General features: G+C 36.9%; 1 non-coding gene across 1 annotated transcript; it reads right to left on the bottom strand.

Annotated features, from left to right (window-relative positions):
• Window positions 1-8293: 8293 nt before the first annotated feature.
• LOC114400980 lies at window positions 8294-8400 on the bottom strand. Its single transcript, XR_003664098.1, has one exon. It is a non-coding gene; the product is annotated as a small nucleolar RNA R71 (small nucleolar RNA).
• Between the last annotated feature and the right edge of the window lie 7014 nt (window positions 8401-15414).

Below are 15414 nucleotides of genomic sequence, written 5' to 3'. Positions count from 1 at the left end.
TGAACTTTGTGGCCTTGTAATTGTGGAGACATAGTGTGGTGCATGTTCTATGAATAATATGGTTATTAATCTTATGATTCCATTGTTTGGAAATATGACATATTGCATGTATGATTGGTGGAATAAAGGCAAATGCTTTACTATATAATTATAAGGTATGGTGTATGAATCCTATGAATATTATGATGTTATCTTATGATCCTAGTGTTATGATGAGAGGAATTCAATGACTCTAATATGGATGTGGTATAACATATTCCATATTTTTGTTGGGAAGGCTAATGCCTATATGCAAGACTATTATGTATATTGGTATACTCAATATTGATTCTATATCGTGTATGTTGTATGATGGAATTTGACGGTTGTGACCCAAACCCTAAACATTAAATAAAAAAAAAGAGTGTGACTAAGGAGATTTATGGGAAAGGAAAGAGGTAGCTATTTTTGTAAGAAGCAATATTGTAGTGAAGTAGAAGCTATTTTTGTCAGAAGTCATTGAAGGGACTACATAGATCAAACAACCTAGTTTGAAAACTAAGCACGATCACGCAAAAGATGTTATAACAACTAAAAGAGAGTGGGTGTCACTAAGAGAAGTGGAAACCAAACTTACAGCAAGGGATGCAATTACCGAAGATCGAAGTGGAAGTAATTCAGAATATGTGCAGATTTAGACGTATAGTAAGGATAGGATAAGATTTTTTATTTATTAATATTATTATTGAGAGAGTGAGAAACGTAGATAGGAGTGAATAATCTCATAAGACTTGAATGACTTGTTGATGTGATAGTTGTGTGGTAGGAAGCACAGAGAAATTAAGTACTATGTGTGGTTCTTTGAACAATGATTGTGAACTTGAAGTAAAATTTTGTGTGATGAGTCAAGTGATGATTGAAATCATTACTTAGTGTGGTTGATGGAATTATGACAACTTGTGGAACTTATCTCGTTGCGACACAAGTGAGATATAGAGCATGTGTGAACATCGACTATGGAAGGACTTAGTTCTCAACATGAGATGAAAGATGATGGTGTACGATGATGCACAGAGATAGCACGACCTTTTGTGCATAGAGTTGTGGTCTATATGGCTAGAGTCCCATAGGAATGTGCTTGGTGAAAGGGATGTAAAGATGGTCTTTATGATGATTAAGTTGGATGGGGAAGCCACCAACGAGAGCTTTGAGCTCGAGGGGCCTTGGGCCTATGCCTTGGTAACCATGTCATTGTACTAATCTTTGAACTTCGATAAAAATATTCATGAAGAGGAGGCATCCCTAAATGCATTCTTAGTGATGAGTGACGATAAGAGAGCCTGAACCTATAAGTGAGTGGGTGGCTACAGTTGGTACCTGGGGTATGGAGGTCAAGACCATGATGGTCCTTGTGGATCAAAATTGACGTTAAGTTATGATACCTCAACAAGGTCGGGTGACACACATAACCGACTTGGCATTCCCAATAATCATTGAGAGCATAACTAATTTATGGTGAGGGTAACTGCCTACCAGGGTAAGGATATGTACTCCCATGATGTCACCCAGAAAAATAAATGAAAGATGTAAGACCTCTATGGTAGCATGCATGCCAATGAGGTGGTCGGGCCGAATAGTGGAACAAATGTGTAGACAAAGATTAGGGCTACGCGAGTGTATAGTATAATCGAACCATAGGGTTGATTATGTGAATTGCATAATGTGTTTGTGATTGTGGACTTTGTTCCTTATGCTTGTAGCATGATGGGGGAGTAGAGAACTCACCTATACACCTTTTCTTCAAAGGATGATTGTGAAGGAATGGAGACCAATGTTTAGGATGTTAATCCACCCACTGAACGGCCAGTGGAACCGTGATCCATGGTTTAAGGATGATGATTGTGACAGTGATGTTAGATTTTGTCTCTCACCGATGGCTGAGGAGCCACACATTTCACCATTTTATTTCGATTTACATCTAGTACTTACTCAGGATCTAGTGCTCGATTACATGCGTATTCTGTCAAATCTATTTTCTTCACCTTCCTGCTCTTCATCATTGGCATGGTCTATGGATGATATCACAATGATGGTCGAGGAGATATTTGCTCAGTCAATTGTGAAGGAGTATATTTCGCCATCTCCCAACAACAAGATTCCCTTGTCTGCATATTTTCATCCTTAGGACTAGATTTCTACTTGCTGACATGTACAAGGTGGGTAGATCTAACACAATTTCTTCTGGATATAATATCTTTAATCTACTTTCTCTTGGACAAGTGGCCTCAATAACTTAAGAAGGGGGGGTGAATTAAGTCTTAAAATTTTTTCCTAATGACAAGTTTTTAATCCTCTTTTAAATGATATGTGATATATTTGGAATGTAGAAGAAGAAGCAGCAATCAATTTAATACTTTTTCTTTAAATGTGCAAGACAAAGTAAGTTGTAATAAATAAACAAGATAAGGGAAGAAAAAATTGCAAACTCGATTTATACTGGTTCGGCCACTTCTCGTGCCTACGTCTAGTCCTCAAGTAACCCACTTCAGATTTTCCACTATCCTTGTAAATCCTTTACAATCTTTGAACACACCTTGGGATCCCTCACTGTTGTGTTTAAGTTTCTCTCACGCCAAGAGACAAACAATCTGTTGATTACAACTGAGTTTTCATAAGAGATGAACAAAATGATTTCTCTTTTTTCAGATGATACACACACACAGACACAGACACACACACACACACACACACACACACACACACACACACACACACACACACACACACACACAAAAAAAAAAACACACACACACACACACACACACACACACACACACACACACACACACACACACACACACACACACCCACACCCCACACACACACACACCACACACACACACACACACACACACACACACACACACACACACACACACACACACACACACACACACACACACACACACACACACACACACACACACACACACACACACACACACACACACACACACACACACACACACACACACACACACACACACACACACACACACACACACACACACACACACACACACACACACACACACACACACACACACACACACACACACACACACACACACACACACACACACACACACACACACACACACACACACACACACACACACACACACACACACACACACACACACACACACACACACACACACACACACACACACACACACACACACACACACACACACACACACACACACACACACACACACACACACACACACACACACACACACACACACACACACACACACACACACACACACACACACACACACCACACCCACACACACCACCCACACACACACCCACACACCCACCCACCCACACACCCACCCACCCACACACACACCCACCCACACACCCACCCACCCACACCCACACCCATTGTGTCTGTTCAAAAACAACTTGAAGAGATGTGTTTTTTCAAAAAAATCTTTTTTAAACTTTTTCACGGTAATCGATTACATGATTCTAGTAATCAATTACACAGTTATATTTTGAAGAGTTGTGACTTTTCAATAATTTTTCTAAAATCTCTTCGTCGTTAATCGATTATACATATCAAAATTCAAATAATTTTTCATCAGTTCAAAATTTCAAAAATCCATTTTCACAAATTCTCTGGTAATCAATTACATGATCTTGGTAATAGATTACCAGTTCAAAAAGAAAATTTCTCAACTGATTTTATCCTTAATAAAAGAATTTTGATAGTAAAGATTTTGAGGCCAAACTATAGAAATCAAATTAAGATTCTTTTAACAAATTTACTAAGTTCTTATCTTAGATTTTCTTGATCTTGTTCTTTGACTTGATTCAATCCGTGCTCATCAAGTAAACTTTTGGCATCATCAAAACCGGCATGATATACATTCACACTTTCTTCTAGTACCTTTTATTGTGGTTTGTAATTACTTGAATTATCCTCGTTAGATGGTTTACTTTATGAATTTACATAAACAATACATCTTTGACTAGTTAGAGATTTTATTTTGGATGTTATATTCTTTTTCCTTACTTGACTAATGTTAACAATGTTTCTACATATTTCCAAAAAAAAATAAAATTGGTTGCATATTTCCGAGTAGTTATTTATTTATCAATGCAATAATTGCAATTGGATATTGTATTTCTAGAGAACTATTTATGATTTTTCCTATTTTAATTAATTAAAGTATAGTAATTCCTATATAAAATTAAGGGTGTTACAAGCTCTCTTTCATCTTAAGAAATATCTGTAAAATATGGAAGAAAAAAACGAATCCAAATGGAAGAATTCTTCCAAAAAGGTGTTTATGGAGAGGAATGATGAAGACAAAAGCTCTATAATATGCTACGAATACAATAAGCCTGAGCACTTTAAGCCTGAATGTCTAGAATTGGAGAAGTTCCACGACAAGGAGTATTACAAGTCGAAAGAAAAGAAAGGCCTCATGAGCACCTAGGAGGATCTGGATGGATCTTTGTCTGATGAAGAAGAAGAGGAAGCTAATCTATGTCTGATGGTCGATACAAACTCTTAAACAAGAGGATGAGGTAAGTTTTGATGATCCTAAATCTCTTAAACAAGCCTATCATGAGCTACTATCGAACCCGTCCATTGTTTCAAAAACTTATGAAAATATTTTAAAAGGCTATCCAAAGATCATAAGGAACTTGAAAAATCCTTTCAAGATAAAATAGATGTTTCTGTAGACGCGTCGACTTAGACATGTGATGCTTGTGATACTCTTAAGATAAAAGAGTCTAAGCTCCGTCTTGAGAATAAGACAATCACAAAAGAAAAATCTGCTCTATTGGAAAACTTTCAAGATTTGGAAAACAAACTGAAAGCTTTGCAAAAAGATATGATAGAGCTTAATGAAATTCATGATTATATACGATGAAAGATATGATCTATGGAGAAAGTATGCACAAACACAGAGATTATAAGGATCTTGAAACCTGCTATATTTGATTAGATACTAAAGATAGTTGATTAAATGCGAATGAATCACAATTCTCAACGAACAAATTCTCGATCTAGTCTACTGATGTGTCATTATTTTCTCCTATTTCTTAACCCTTTTTGTCACCATTTTAATTACTGGTTAGCCTTAATTGTCAAATTAATTATACAGTTTTATCATTTGGGCCTACTGGACAAATTTTGTGTTTTTAATTTAATTTCAGGAGAATTATAAGCAATTGGGCTTGAATCTGGAATTGGGCTTGAACTTGAAGAGAACAGACAATTTTATTTTATCGAATCTTATCTTTTCCAGATTTTATTTCATCTAGATTTTATTTCATCCAATCTTATCTTATCTTGTCCAGATTTTATTTTATTTATTTATGGGCTTGGACTTAAAACAGATTTGTAAGCTTTGGGGCTGAGGACCTATATAACAGCACCATGGTTTTAGTTTAGAGAGTTTTTGGAAGAGGAGAATAATTCTAGGGTCTTAGAATTCTAATTTTTACTGTTCATGTGCACTGTTCACATAAAATAAAATTCATTTTCTACAATTTTGTTTTTGCTTCAATATGCAATTTCGTTTTCTACTGATTAATGGAAGGCTAATTCTCTAGCGTTGTTTTCTCTTGAGGATCAAGCATAACTCTCCTTGAGGTTTTATTATTACTATTGAATTTTGATCAGTTTTTCCTCTTCACCAATTACTCTGTATTTGTTGCTTTTAATCCATGCATGCTTAGTGCTTGATTAATTGTCTCTGTGCTTAATTTATGTTCATGCTTAATGATCAGTTTCGTTCATGATTAATTGGTGTATGTGTTGCTTAATCACATAATGACGGCCTGATGTGCCATTATTTTCTCCTATTTCTTAACCCTTTTTGCACCATTTTAAGTACTGATTAGTCTTAATTGTCAAATTAATTAGGCAGTTTTATTATTTGGGCCCATTAAGCTAATTTGATGTTTTTAATCTAATTTCAGGAATTAATGAAGCATTGGGCTTAAATCTAGAATTGGGCTTGGGCTTGGACTTGAAGAGGGCAGACTAATTTATTCTACAAAATTAGATTTGATCTCATCTAGATATTATTTCATCTAGATCTTATCTTATCTAGATTTAATTTGATTTTACTTATGTGCTTGGATTTAAAACAGATTTGTAAGCTTTGGGGCTGAAAAACTATATAACAGCACCAAGGTTCTAGTTTAGCTCTTTCTTCTCTCTCCCCTAATTTCATTTTTTTTTTAGTTTTTAGGCTTTTTTTTAGACACTTAGGCTTTTTTTAGACACTTTTCGTTTTATCAATAAAATTCCGTTCTTCAATTTATAATTTGGTTCTCTATTTGATTAATGGAAGGCTAAGTCTGCAGCGTTGTTTTCTCTTGAGGATCAAGCCCAGTTCTCTTTGATGTTCTATTATTACTATTAAATTTTGTTCAGTTTTTCCTCTTCACTAATTACTCTGAATTTGTTGCTATTAATTCATGCATGCTTAGTGCTTGATTAATTGTCTCTGCGCTTAATTTACGTTCATGCTTAATGATCATTTATGAGTAATTGGTGTGTGTGATGCTTAATCACATAATGAATGCTTTATGTTAAATTTCGCTTAGTAATTTAATTTAGGGTTGGATTAAGTGGTTGAACTGATAAAGGATAAATTCTCGCAACCTAGGATAAGAGACTTGCTTGTGAATCAAGGGGAAGCAATGTATTTTAATTTTGATAATTTCTAATTCAATTTTACTCGCTATTTAATTTACAAAAGCAAAACAAGCCCCCCCCCCCCCCCCCCCCCCCCAATTTGTTACTATTTCCTACTATCTATTATGAACATTTGGTGTATCATTGCTCGTTGGGAAATGACCTAGGATCACTTCCTAGTTACTGCATTTTTAATGTTTATTTGATTCGGGTACGGCCTTGATCAAATTTGGCGCCGTTGTTGGGGAGCAGTGTCCAAAGGTTCATAATAGCTAGTGTCGTGTTAGTGTTTAATTCTTTCGTGTTTTATGTTTAATTGTTAGTGTTGTGTTAGTGTGTGTGTGTTAGTGTTGTTTAGTGTCTTGGTATTTTGCTGTGAATAGTGTTTTGTGACAGATTTAGCAACCACTTTTGCTTGCGGCAAAACAGAGTAGTAGTGAAAATCATGTAGCGACCACCCTTGCTGAATTATTTGGGATTTTTTGTTTTAGTAGCCAGAGTTGTTATTTTTGGCTGAATTTTTTTTGTGGTAACTTCTTTTAATCTATAGTTTGTGGGAAAAATAGCTAGAGTCTTTAGTTTGGTCAGATTTGAATGTTCCAAAAAAGTAGCAAATTTGATTTTTGTCAAAACTTCAAACGACCATAACTTTTGCTCTGGTTATCAGAATCACAATTATTATATATGTATTTGGGGTAGAAAATAATTTCCTACACCGTGGCAGCCTACTATAGGCTGGTTGAGGTCTCCATCGTCCAAAAAAAGTGATTCTGTCAAAAGTTTTTTTATTTTTTTATTTTTTATTTTTTTCAAGTATTATTCTCTTATTTTTCTTAACTTATCCTTTTTAGCTTATATAGTTAGACTTCGAATTTTCATTTGAAATTTTTTGTGCTATCTTATCATCATTTTATAAGGTTGCTCACAAAATTTCAAGTCATTTGGATATCATTTAATGGTAGCTGTAGTTCAAACCTACACTGTTACTTGCATAAGAAGGCAACTAGTTGTGCATGCTGAATTTAGTGTATGACTATAGGAAATGCATCTGACTTACAACCCTTTGATCCTGAGATAGATGGGACATTTCATAGATTAGTTAGACATCATTTAGTACCTTTTGAGCATCCTGAGCATTCTGATATTGGTGATTTTGAGCATTATAGTTTTGAGCATTCTGATTTTGAATATTCTGAGAACATGACATACCCTCCACCCCGTGAGAGGACTCTAAGGGAATTAGCTGCACCTGATTTCACCTACGAAAGCTTGTGTATCCAATACCCTGATGAGGATGTCCCATATGTTCTTAAAATTGGACTGATCCATTTGCTTCCAAAGTTTCATGGCCTTGTAGGTGAAGACCCACACAAACATTAGAAAGAATTCCATATTGTCTGCTCCACCATGAAACCACCAGATGTCCAGGAGGATCACATATTTCTGAAGGCCTTTCCTCATTCTTTAGAGGGAGTGGCAAAGGACTGGCTATATTACCTTGCTTCAAGGTCCATCACGAGCTGGGATGACCTCAAGAGAGTATTCTTAGAAAAAATTTTCCCTGCTTCCAGGACCACAACCATCAGAAAAGATATTTCAGGTATTAGACAACTCAGTGGAGAGAGCCTATATGAATACTGGGAGAGATTTAAAAAATTATGTGCCAGTTGCCCTCACCACCAGATTTCAGAGCAGCTTCTTTTCCAATATTTTTATGAAGGACTCAGCAGCATGGAGAGAAGTATGATAGATGCTGCCAATGGTGGAGCCCTTGGAGACATGACCCCTGCTGAAGCCAAAAATTTAATTGAGAAGATGGCTTCCAACTCCCAGCAATTCAGTGCCAGAAATGATGCTATTGTCATTAGAGGAGTGCATGAAGTAGCCACAAATTCATCTTCATCAGTGAGACTTAGAAGCTTAAAGGTAAACTAGATGCCTTGGTTAACCTGGTAACCTAATTGGCCATGAATCAAAAATCTGCACTTGTCGCCAGACTCTGTGGTTTATGCTCCTCTGCCGACCACCACATAGACCTTTGCCCTTATGTACAATAATCTGAAGCAATTGAATAGCCTAAAGCTTATTCTGCAAACATCTACAACAAACCTCCTCAACCTCAACAGCAAAATCAGCCACAACAGAATAATTATGACCTCTCCAACAACAGGTACAATCCCGGATGGAGGAATCATCCCAACCTTAGATGGTCGAATCCTTCACAACAGCAACGACAACAACAACAACAAACTTATTTTCAAAATGCTGCTAGCCCAAGCAGACCATACGTTCCTCCACCAATCCAGTAGCAACAACAACAACAACCCCAGAAACAGCAAACAGTTGAGGCCCCTCCGCAATCTTCCCTTGAAGAACTTGTGAGGAAAATGACTATACAAAACATGTAGTTTCAGCAAGAGACCAGAGCCTTCATTCAGAGCTTAACTAATCAGATGAGACAGTTGGCTACACAGTTAAATCAACAACAGTCCCAAAATTCTGATAGATTACCTTCTCAATCTGTCCAGAATCCCAAAAATGTGAGTGCCATTACATTGAGGTCAGGAAAGCAGTGTCAAGGACCTCAACTAGTAGCATCTTCCTCATCCGCAAATGAACCTGCCCAACCTCACTCTACTCCAGAAAAAGATGATGACAAAAATTTAAAGAGTAAGTTACCTAACAATTTCTATGCAGGTGAATCTAAAGAGAAGCAACATATCCCTCTTCCATTCCCTCCAAGAGTAATTTCCAACAAAAAAATGGAAGAGGTAGAGAAGGAGATCTTGGAAACATTTAGAAAAGTAAAGGTAAACATACCTCTGCTGGATGCAATAAAGCAAATTCCAAGATATGCTAAATTCTTGAAGGAGCTGTGCACTAATAAGCGGAAGCTTAAAGGAAGTGAAAGAATAAGTATGGGCAAAAATGTCTCCGCATTGATTGGTAAATCTGTTCCCCAAATCCCTGAAAAATGTAAAGATCCAGGTACATTCAGCATACCTTGTATTATAGGGAACAATAAGTTTGACAATGCCATGCTAGATTTAGGAGCTTCTGTTAGTGTTATGCCTCTGTCTATTTTTAATTCTCTATCTCTAGGTCCTTTGCAGTCAACTGATGTGGTAATTCATTTAGCTAATAGAAGTGTTGCCTATCCTGCTGGTTTCATAGAGGATGTCTTAGTTAGAGTTGGTGAGTTGATTTTCCCTGTTGATTTTTATATTTTAAATATGGAGGAGGGATTTTCTAAAGGATCAGTTCCCATCATTCTAGGCAGACCTTTTATGAAAACTGCTAGAACTAAGATAGATGTATATGTAGACACACTATCTATGGAGTTTGGTGATATAACTGTTCATTTTAATATTCTTGATGCTATGAAACACCCATATGAAGATCTTTCTATATTTCGTGTTGAAATAATTGACCATATTGTTGATGAATACATGACTGATCTTCATTCTAGTCTGCATGCCTGTCACTCTTCATGCATTGAATATGAATTTGTACTTGATCATATATGTCTGAATTTGATGCTGAGAGTGAATTTGAATTTGATATTGATTACATGTTTGCTGATGTTTTACCTTTTGAGATTGATTTTATAGAGTCAGATAGAACTAACCATGTTTCAGGAAGTACACATACCTCTAACTTTCTTTATGAGGTACAGGCTGAGAACCCATCTCTTTCTACCACTATCCAGCCATCCACACCAGAATTGAAGCCTCTGCCATCAAATTTAAAATATGCTTACTTGGATGATAGCAATAGTTTTCCAGTAATTATATCTGCCTCCCTTGTTGATGAGCAAGAGGAGAAGCTGTTATCAGTTCTCAAGAAGCATAAGAAGGCTATAGGCTGGACCTTGGCGGACATTCCTGGTATTAGCCCATCCACATGTATGCATCGAATAAATTTAGAAGATGAGGCTAAACCAGTAATACAGCCACAGAGAAGACTCAACCCGGTGATTCTTGATGTAGTGAAGGAGGTAACCAAGCTTTTGCAAGTTGGAATCATTTATCCTATCTCCGACAGCCAATGGGTGAGTCCCGTCCAGGTAGTCTCGAAGAAAACCGGTCTCACCGTGTTAAAAAATGAGAAGGATGAGCTGATTCCTACTCGAGTGCAAAACAGTTGGAGAGTATGCATCGACTATAGGAGGCTGAACCAGGTTACCAAAATGAACCATTTTCCACTGCCATTCATTGACCAGATGCTTGAACGGTTGGCAGGTAAATCTCACTACTGTTTACTTGATGGTTTTTCTGGTTATATGCAAATCACTATTGCTCTTGAGGATCAGGAAAAAACCACATGCACCTGCCCCTTCGGCACTTTTGCCTATAGGAGGATGCCTTTCGTCCTGTGCAATGCCCCTGGTACCTTCCGGCGGTGCATGATTAGTATTTTTAGTGATTTTTTAGAAAATTGCATAAAGGTGTTTATGGATGATTTCAATGTATATGGATCCTCTTTTGATGTTTGTTTGGATAGTCTGGAAAAGGTTTTGAATAGATGCACTGAAACTAACCTTGTTCTAAATTTTGAAAAATGTCATTTTATGGTTGAGCAAGGTATAGTTTTAGGCCACATTATTTCCAATAAGGGCATTGAAGTAGATCCTGCAAAAATTTCTGTTATTTCACAATTGCCTTACCCCTCTTGCGTGCGAGAGGTGCGATCTTTTCTTGGTCATGCAGGATTCTACATGCGCTTTATAAGAGATTTTAGCAAAGTAGCCCTTCCACTATCCAACTTGTGCAAAAGGAGGTGGAGTTTGACTTTAATGGTAAATGCAAAGAGGCTTTTGATTGCCTCAAAAGAGCACTGACTACCACCCCCATCATCCTAGCACCCGACTGGACAACCCCTTTTGAGCTTATGTGTGATGCATCAAATTATGCATTGGGGGTTGTCCTTGCTCAGAAAATTGATAAATTGCCTAGGGTGATATATTATGCTTCTAGGACTTTAGATGCTGCCCAAGCGAATTATACTACTACTGAGAAGGAGCTACTAGCCATAGTTTTTTCTCTTGAAAAATTTCATTCTTATTTGCTTGGTACTCGCTTTATTGTTTATACTGACCATGCAGCTTTAAAGTACTTGTTGCAGAAGGCTGATCCAAAGCCTAGGTTGATCCGATGGATGCTCTGGCTCCAAGAATTTGACTTGGAGATCCGTGATAGGAGCGGAGCACAAAATTTAGTTGCTAATCATTTGAGTCCGATCGAACATGTGTCTGATGAGGACTCACCCATTCGGGATGATTTCCCGGATGATCATTTATATATATTGTATAGTATTTCTGATTCTCTTTCTACTACCTGGTTTGCTAACATTGTCAATCATTTTGTTGCTTATGTTTTTCCTCCTTTAGCATCTAACGCCCAAAAAGATAAAATTAAAAGTGATGCTAAGCATTTTATTTGGGATGACCCCTACTTGTGGAAATTGTGCAGTGATTAGGTTATTAGACGATGCATTCCAGATCATGAGACTGACTCAGTCCTGCAGTTCTGTCATTCTTCCGCACCGGGAGGTCATCTGGGTGTTCAAAGGACAGCTCGCAAAGTGCATGACTGTGGCTTTTACTGGCCCACCATCTTTAAATATGCGTGGATGATTTGTAGCACTTATGAACAGTGTCAGAGAGCAGGAAGTGCACTTACATGGTGACAAAAAATGCCTCAGCAACCTATGCTATTTTGTGAGGTGTTTGATGTCTGGGGTATAGATTTCATGGGCCCTTTTCCTGTATCTTTTGGTTATGTTTACATTCTCCTTGCAGTTGATTATGTTTCAAAATGGGTGGAAGCCAAGCCCACTAGAACTAATGATGCTAAGGTTGTTGTAGATTTTGTCAGATTTAATCTGTTTTGCAGGTTTGGAGTACCTAAAGCAATCGTTAGTGATCAAGGAACCCATTTTTGCAACAAATCAATGCATGCCTTGCTTAAAAAGTATGGGGTTGTCCACAGGGTATCCACACCATACCACCCCCAAACCAATGGACAGGCAGAAATTTCTAACAGGGATATCAAGAGAATTTTAGAGAAGATTGTGCAGCCAAGCAGGAAAGATTGGAGTACTAGGCTAGATGATGCTCTTTGGGCACATAGGACTGCCTACAAAGCGCCTATAGGAATGTCCCCTTATCGGGTTGTCTTTGGAAAGACATGTCATCTTCCAGTGGAGATTGAGCACAAAGCATACTGGGCAGTGAAGACCTGCAACTTCTCTATGGATCAAGCTGGTGAGGAAAGAAAGTTGCAACTGAGTGAGTTAGATGAGATCCACCTAGAAGCCTACGAGAATGCCAAGTTCTACAAAAAAAGACCAAGAAGTTCCATGATAGCATGATAATTAAGAAGGACTTCATGGTTGGGCAAAAAGTGTTATTGTATAATTCTAAGCTTGGACTCATGAGTGGTAAGTTGAGGTCTAAGTGGATTGGTCCTTTTGTTGTTACTAATGTTTTTCCTTATGGTACAGTTGAGATCAAAAGAGACTCCACAAACAAGAGCTTCAAGGTCAATGGACACCGACTTAAGCCATTCCTCACAAACCCTTCTTTAGTGGATGTAGTGGTGGAAGAGACTTCCTTACTCCACCCTACTCTTCCTCTACCATGACTTAGGGAGTTTTTCTTTCCTATCACCTTCTTTACTTTTATTACATATGTTCGATTCTATTTGATGGTTTAATTGCTTCTAATCTTTTAATTGTGCCACATTGACGACAATGTGTTGTTTAAGTATGGGGGGGGGGAGAGTGTTCTTTGGTTTTGGTTTTGTTAGTCGTGTTAAATTAGTTTAATTTTGTTAGTTTTGTTGGGTTCTAGTTTAATTTTGTTAGTTTTGTTGTGTTAAATTTGCATGTTTGTCTTTGAATTATAGGATATGTTCAAGTAATGGGTAATTGTTTTGAAAATAAAAGTCTCTTGACATTTTGTGACTTGAAATCCTTGTTTTTCCTCTACATGTCATGATAGTTTTGAAAGCTCAATTTGAAAGTGATAAGTTTACCTTTGTGAGAATTTGAGCCATCCATCATCTTAATCTTTTGGTGTGTTTTGCCCCATTGATTGCTTGCACAATAGCTTGGCTTAATTCTTGTTGATGCTTCCTAATTCACATGCATATTTGGAAATGATTTAGGCAATTTCGTTCTTATAAGCTTCTAGCCAAATGGACTTACCTTGAATTAATTCCTTTGATAGCCCCTTTGAGCCTATTTTCCCCTTTCTTTGTTTTGAAGCTCATTACAAGCCTTAAGTGAAAAACCATGATATCACCTTACCCTTAAGGAATTTCAGAGCTTTGGAATTGTTTTGGGAATAAGCTGGGAATAAGTGTGGGGGGGGGGGGGGGTATATTTCATTGGAAGATATGGTTTTTGGCCATGCTTAATGTTTTATTTTGGCCATGCTTGATGTATATATATATTGCCTAGTTCTTTCTTTAATCTTCAATTTCGTACTGTTCAATCAAAATAAAAAAAATCGAAAAAATAAAAAATAAAAAATAAAAATTCAATTGCTGCAAATTCGTACTGTTCAAAATGAGGTCTTGTTATGAGGACTTGATTTGGGAGCCTTGATTGATTTTGTTGATATTAGAGGGTTTGGGTTTACTACTTGTGCTTAATTTCCACTTATTCCCCATTGGTCCTCTATTCCTTTGGGATTTAGCTACTTATTCCATATTTTTTCCCTACCTTGTCCTTGGCCCCATTACAACCTTTAAAGACCTTTTGATCCTCATATGCATGTGTTGTCAAGTTGTTTGTCAATTTTAGAATTTTACCAAGTCTATGAGGTGTTTGTTTTCATGCGTGCTTCGAGAGTAAACAGTAGCCTAGACACTTGAGAGATAGAGTGTATATCTTGTGAAGCTTAATCATTTTTCATTATTGAGCTGATTAACTATTTTGCCATGATTGGGTTGCTTGGATGATTTTCACAAATGTCTTGACTCTTTGGATCTCTTCATGTTAGATGTTACCCATTCCTTTCAATCCTTGATGTTCATTGAGAAATATGTAAATGTTTTTGTTTGTCTTTCTTTGATATCCTTGGATTTCGTTCTTTATTTCATTTTGCCCACGAGTGCAAAAGGCTAAGTATGGGGGGTTTTGATGTGCCATTATTTTCTCCTATTTCTTAACCCTTTTTGCACCATTTTAAGTACTGATTAGTCTTAATTGTCAAATTAATTAGGCAATTTTATTATTTGCGCCCATTCAACTAATTTGATGTTTTTAATCTAATTTCAGGAATTAATGAAGCATTGGGCTTGAATCTAGAATTTGGCTTGGGCTTGAATCCAGAATTGGGCTTGGACATGAAGAGGACAAACGAATTTATTCTACAAAATTAGATTTGATCTCATCTAGATATTATTTCATCTAGATCTTATCTTATCTTATCATATCTAGATTTGATTTAATTTTACTTATGTGCTTGGATTTAAAACAGATTTGTAAGCTTTGGGGCTGAAAAACTATATAACAACACCAAGGTTCTAGTTTAGCTCTCTCTTCTCTCTCCCCTATTTTCGTTTTTTTAGTTTTTAGGCTTTTTTTTAGACACTTAGGCTTTTTTTTAGACACTTTTCGTTTTAGCAATAAAATTTCGTTCTTCAATTTATAATTTGGTTCTCTATTTGATTAATGGAAGGCTAAGTCCG

Source organism: Glycine soja, chromosome 19 (assembly GCF_004193775.1).
Source record: "Glycine soja cultivar W05 chromosome 19, ASM419377v2, whole genome shotgun sequence".
Lineage (NCBI taxonomy): Eukaryota > Viridiplantae > Streptophyta > Magnoliopsida > Fabales > Fabaceae > Glycine > Glycine soja.
Note: the sequence above shows the minus strand (reverse complement) of the source record. Positions and strands in the feature narration are given on the sequence as shown.